Consider the following 6,000-nt stretch of genomic DNA (forward strand, 5'->3'; position numbering starts at 1 on the left):
GCTTTGCTCACAGTAAATATTTCTTTCAATTCCAGCTTGGCAAGTATTTTCATTAAATACAATAATAATTTAGATACAGTCCTCTCACTCTACAAAACATTTTTGGTCCAAAAATGATCTGAAATAGATCATTTGGTCTGAAATAGAGTAACATCGAAAATCTGAAATATTGGCAGAAATACGTGTATTGTTTACGCAGTATTGTTTCAGCTTATCATGATTAACTTTAATCAATATAATAGTTACTTATTTGGATCAACATAACCCGCCGATGGTCGTCTAAGCACAATGCTCATCCTTGGTACCTTTTTTGTTATAGTTATTTTAAGCTTAGCACTGTCGCCCTGAGACTTTATATAGTTGGCAGGAAGAATGTTCTGAAGGGGTGTGGGTGTACATTATTGCTATGAATGTTATGAAGAGTGCAGATTTTAAGTGAATTGCATCAGTGACATCGAATAATTTCAAACTAAAGCATGTGCTGACCCATCTACCATTTATTTTACACTTATTTTGCAATATACATTTCAGTTTGTTGAGCCTTTTCTAATGTTAGATTGTTATTCTAAATAATTTTTTCTTACATTTCAAGAGTAAAGGGGATGATATTGAATTTCAGTTTTACTGTTTCTGTCTTCTTAAGCTGCTTACATACTTATGCGCCACGAACACACGCATCACGCCTTTACAGCTGATAATTTGTTCATTATAACTGTATCTGAACAGATACAGGAAGATATAAATAATCATTGCATCAGCTAACAAAACGCATATAAGTCAGCTTCGCGCCGCATAAGTTTGTACACAGGTTAACATCCCAACTATTTTTAAAAATTATAAAGATAACTTGTCTGACAGTAAAATACAACCGATATTCTAAGAATGGAGCCATATATCTCTGCAAAAAACTTATTACTTGTGAAAATATAGTAAAAGTAAAATATAGGTGAGCACACCAGTCGATCAACGGTGTGACTTTTTTATGTCTATGTCTACCAATAAAAAATGTAAATTTACTTGAATAATTAAAATCTGTTAAACCGGTAATCAAGTGCACTTCAAATATCAACTCCCTGTTGCACGTACGTCTATTAAAATTACTACGACTGAATGATGTCATCTAACAGAAACAATGACATGATTATAATCAATGAGAGAAGTGGAAGACTCTGTATTTAATCAACGGTTACTCAAAGTTGACTTTATAGACTCAAGTACGGTACTTAAAACTACATGTTTATACGGTCTTTGAGTTGAAATGGATTACAGTATTACATAATTACAATTAAATTTGTCAATTCAGAAAGGCAGTTTCAATAGTGTTTGTAGCTAAATTGAGGTTTAATGTGAAATTGGCACAAAGAACACTTATTTTGCCCCATGTGTTCTGTCAATTGATGTGTTCCCAAATACGTCAACTAAACAAAGAAAGTTGACTATTTTAATTTGTTCAGCAACTGACAAACATTTACGTGTCTGATAATATCTCACAAACAACGAATGTTTGGTGGACACTTATACAAACATTATTGATAAGTTTTGATGATATTGATACTATAGAAGAATTTAACACCACGCTTTAGACTAGCACGAAAGATTTCACAATAATAATACTAATGTAATATAATATATTGGTTTCTGTAATGTAATGGTTTCTTTGAATATGTTTATTTATCCCTCTAATGAACTACTTGATTGATAAGGCAAGCACAAACTATTAAACAATTAGATAGCATAATTTACATTGAGAACGCTCAATAGTGCTATTATATTTGTCGAACAGTCATTCACATAACGTATCTAGTCTACAAATGTCACATAAAAACCTGACAGACGAATGAATGTTGAGTATAGTCTATTGACCACCGTGATTTTCAAAAAATTCTAGTTGCATTTTGTTTATTGTTCTAACAATAAACATATTTCAACTTCAAGGAGTTATTATTATTGATCCAAATATCTAATTTCAAAACTAATTTGTTTCTACAACTCAACTATTTACGATCAATATTATGTCAAAAACTGAATCTAATCTTCGCTGTCGGACTTTTCTAAAATAATCAATATATTCTATATTATTATTATTATTCATATTATTATATTCATATTAATATTATAATATTATGCCAAAAACTGAATCTTTTCTTCGCTGTCGGACTTTTCTAAATACTCATCTGACTTGATCAGCCAGAAAAGTGCAAAGACCGGTTGCTTGCTTTGCTCGTAATGAGTAGAATAATTACTATATTTCTAACCACAGTAATAGAAGCTGCTTTACTATATCCCTAGCCTGTTGATTTGACAACTAAAAAGGTGTTGGAATAAAATACCTACTGTATGTTTTATTGAAAACCCAGAGATAGTACTCAATGTACTTCAAGCTCATTCTCATTTTTAACCCGATTTTTTCTAATAAAAATAAAATATTCACACACAGAACCATTGTTTCATTACAGATCACTTCCCCCAAGTAATTTATAACAATGTAATTGGTAAATGTAACATTTTTCTTGTCAAGTATAATCAAAAACAAACCATACTTAATAGATTTCTCATGGTGATATATTGGGGCCACAGGGGCACATGGCAAGCCTTGCTGGTTCTGACTGTTACTTCTAGCTCTGAGACGCTATTCTCGTGGTTTAATCAATATATTGCACAGAGTTATAGCAGGAAGCACTGCTTTCGGTTCAAAATTCCTTCATCACTCTTTGACATGACGACAAACTTTCTATTCATGTGTGTTCATCCTATGGTATAATGTCAGAGACGAGAGAAGAAGGTATGATGAGTGATGAATTGATAAATGATTTGAGGTGGGCTCCAAACGGGAGAACTAAAACCAAAGCGTTTATACGGAGCTATTACAAATTATGGACCCATTTTTAAAAATGCATAATAACCGCACTAATCCGAATAGAACAATTTTTATATCAATGAAAAAGAAAAAAATCATACGTCCTCACAATAATTACCTTTGGGCCATAACAGACTAGGCTGCCAGGACGCGCAGTCAACTGGGAGAACAGGTCACACAGTCAGCCAGGCGGGCTGTTGTTTACTCCATCACTTGGTACCGTTGTTAATGACTAGGGCAGCCACATTTTGGCTGCTGGTGGGATGCCAAGCCGGCAACCACACTGATAGCCAAAATGTGACTAAGCAAGTCTTTAAACAGTCTCCGGAGTGACGATGTAATGAGCGACATCTCGACCGGCTGACTGTGTGACCTGCGTGCGGCTTCCTAGATTTAAAGGAACTATGGTATTTATTGTAAAAATACTTTGAAATTTTCTTTTTCCATTTGTATACTTTTGATTGAATCAAGTTTGACTATTTCAAAGACGACTTTCACACTTTCACACGACCGACTGTCGGCAGACTTTCAGAATTGTCTTCCAAATGGTCGTTTCCACACTTACCGATTTCTGGAGGGCCCGACAGGACAGAAAGCTCTTTGATAGGCCGATACGTTAATTAGAGAGCTTTCTGTCGTGTCGTGCAGTTGACAAATCGGTAAATGTGAAAATGGTCATTGACTAAGAATGACCGTTCTCACCGATTGTCGGCCGACATTTATCAGAATTGACATCTGGGGCCTGTTGCATGAGAAAATACAAGCTAATATATATATTAGTAATTTCTTATTCTAATGACCAGCTGATTACTAATATTGTTAGTTTGTATTTTAACAAGCAATTTCGAGGACAATTTTGAGTGTCGTCTGATGAATGTCGGCCGACAATCGGTAAGTTTGGAAACGGTTCAGATTAACAATCGGTAGAGTGAATACAACAAATGCCGCTCAAGCTTTGGTTTCCTAAGAAAGCGGTGCCGTAATATAGCAGTGAGCAGACAAGTCAACTTGGAAGACGGTATTGATTACGTTGCAAAATGGACGATATAGACAAAGCACAGTTTCAAATTTATTTGGAAGATTAAAAGTCATCTGAAGAAGAACACAATATTTTGAAAGATATTGAAGTATTTAAAAATCTTAATTTAATATAATAATAATCAAGAAATGAATTATTTTAAATGGTCCGTTCCCCATTGGATGCTGCTAGCCCTACTCCTTCAGTTGAAAGATAAATTTTCACATATTCCTCCGATAGTACCGTATTCTATAGATTTTGTTTTAGCTGGACTTGTCTGTAATCTTTGTTCTTCACATAATTTTTACAGAATCAATAAAAATTTCTTGCACCGCTAACACAGAAAAACGTTCCAATAATGTTTGCCACCGCTATGACGGATGACGCAAAAATGCCGGCACCACTATTTTACATTACGGTCAACACTCGCGTTCTCTAGGAAACCAACATCATGTGAATTATATAGCCAACGTTTTAGTGACATCACCCCCGCCACATTACAGCTTTCTTAGAGCCATATGCTAATACTACGTTTAACGCTAAACCACGCTTACTTGTAGAAATGTTTGCTCCTATCATAATATGTTTCAAGGAGATTATGGAGTAAGGAGATTATATAGCCGACATTTCTCCGTTTAAACCGAGTATCTGCATAGTATGGACCTTAGGAAACCATGACTTTAATGGTTGAATGACAGCAGATATAACATACAAATTACCCACGATACGATGCAATATTTACATAAAATAATTCGAGCATAAAAGGATCTGTACGGTAATTGAAATGCTCAACATAACTTAATATTATTGCAAAAGAATATTATTGTAAAAACTGTGAAGACGAATAAATAAATCATAATAAAGTAAAAAGATGACTAGAACAACTAGCGTTGATAACCCAGCTTTAATGTATGAGACAATTGAACTTGACATTGGATTGTAAGAAATTAGATGAGTTACCATGTCACTCTTATCACTCTAATTGAAATAAACTTACAATGATATTCTTTCAATACAAGCAAAACTGTTCACAACCTTTGATTAACAAGTAGATTAGTAAGTTTGAACTTAATGTACCGTACCTACACAATAAGTCGAAGTTAAAAACAACCAAAGTTACGCAATAAATGCAGATATAAAATTACAAAAACTACAAAGAATTAGATTCATTTTCATATCAGTAAATTTGACTGTTCAAATTTCGACATACTAATTTACAAAACCAACAAGATATGCGAACACACGGCAATGTCTACAAACCTGTCACAACACAACTTGCTTGATTGATACTTGATAACCGATCATCAACCACTACTGATAGATTTCACAACGAATAAAGTACATAAAAGTTTCAAGTGAACTGATAACTAGAAATACAAAATAAATTCTAATTAGATTTACGACATTAATGCTTTGTTAAATGCTAAACGTATGATCAGCTGACTATTCCAATGCCGTTCAATGGCTGAACATTGGTCTGAATGACAGCTGAGATTAGACGCAGTTTTCAAACATACAATTCCCACACATGAAAAGGATATCTAAATTAGTATACAGATTGAAACAGTCACAAAGAACCGCCTGTAACGTTGAAAATATGAATGTGAGTTGAATTCTCATAAAGCATTACTCATCGAAGTTATGTGAGGAAGTTCGACTTCCTTCAAAAGATAGCTTCGTGTTTCACTTGAACTAAACTCTAATCTAGGATGCATGCATTAGGATAAGCTCACATTCAATATAAATTTGTATATTTATAATTAAAACAGTAGTACTCACTCGAAATTCTATAAAACTATCTAAAACTTGTAAACAGCAGCCTTTTCTGGTAACTGGGGCTCAACCTCAACTACGCGATCACAGCGCACCTCCCTCAACTGTGGAGAACAGCCACATCATTCTGTCATTCTTTGACAACTGAAAAATTAATTGTTCATAATTTTTCTTCAGTCAAAAACAAATGAATCAGCTTTTTAAAAAAATTTTACACTTCCTTTTTATATTAATACATCATGTGATTTGAAAATACCTTATTAATATATAAATATATATTATATTATCACTAGAGCCCGAATACGGACTCTGAAGATTATGATGGCTTTGGCGGTAATTTTAAAAAAATTGT

At 33.7% G+C, this 6,000-nt stretch overlaps 1 protein-coding gene across 5 annotated transcripts in view; it reads right to left on the minus strand.

Moving 5' to 3' along the window:
- LOC111050374 (ras-related protein Rab-5B) overlaps positions 1 to 5,795 on the minus strand; it is a 42,260-nt gene extending 36,465 nt beyond the window's left edge. The window contains exon 1 of one of the 5 annotated variants that reach the window (XM_039423767.1): positions 5,655 to 5,795. The gene's annotated coding sequence lies outside the window, so the exon portion shown is untranslated. Of the gene's footprint in view, positions 1 to 4,957; positions 5,360 to 5,654 lie in introns of those variants that run through there. The other 4 variants (XM_039423768.1, XM_039423769.1, XM_039423771.1 and 1 more) reach the window with 4 other exon arrangements.
- Positions 5,796 to 6,000: the final 205 nt, after the last annotated feature.

Source organism: Nilaparvata lugens, chromosome 3 (genome assembly GCF_014356525.2).
Source record: "Nilaparvata lugens isolate BPH chromosome 3, ASM1435652v1, whole genome shotgun sequence".
Lineage (NCBI taxonomy): Eukaryota > Metazoa > Arthropoda > Insecta > Hemiptera > Delphacidae > Nilaparvata > Nilaparvata lugens.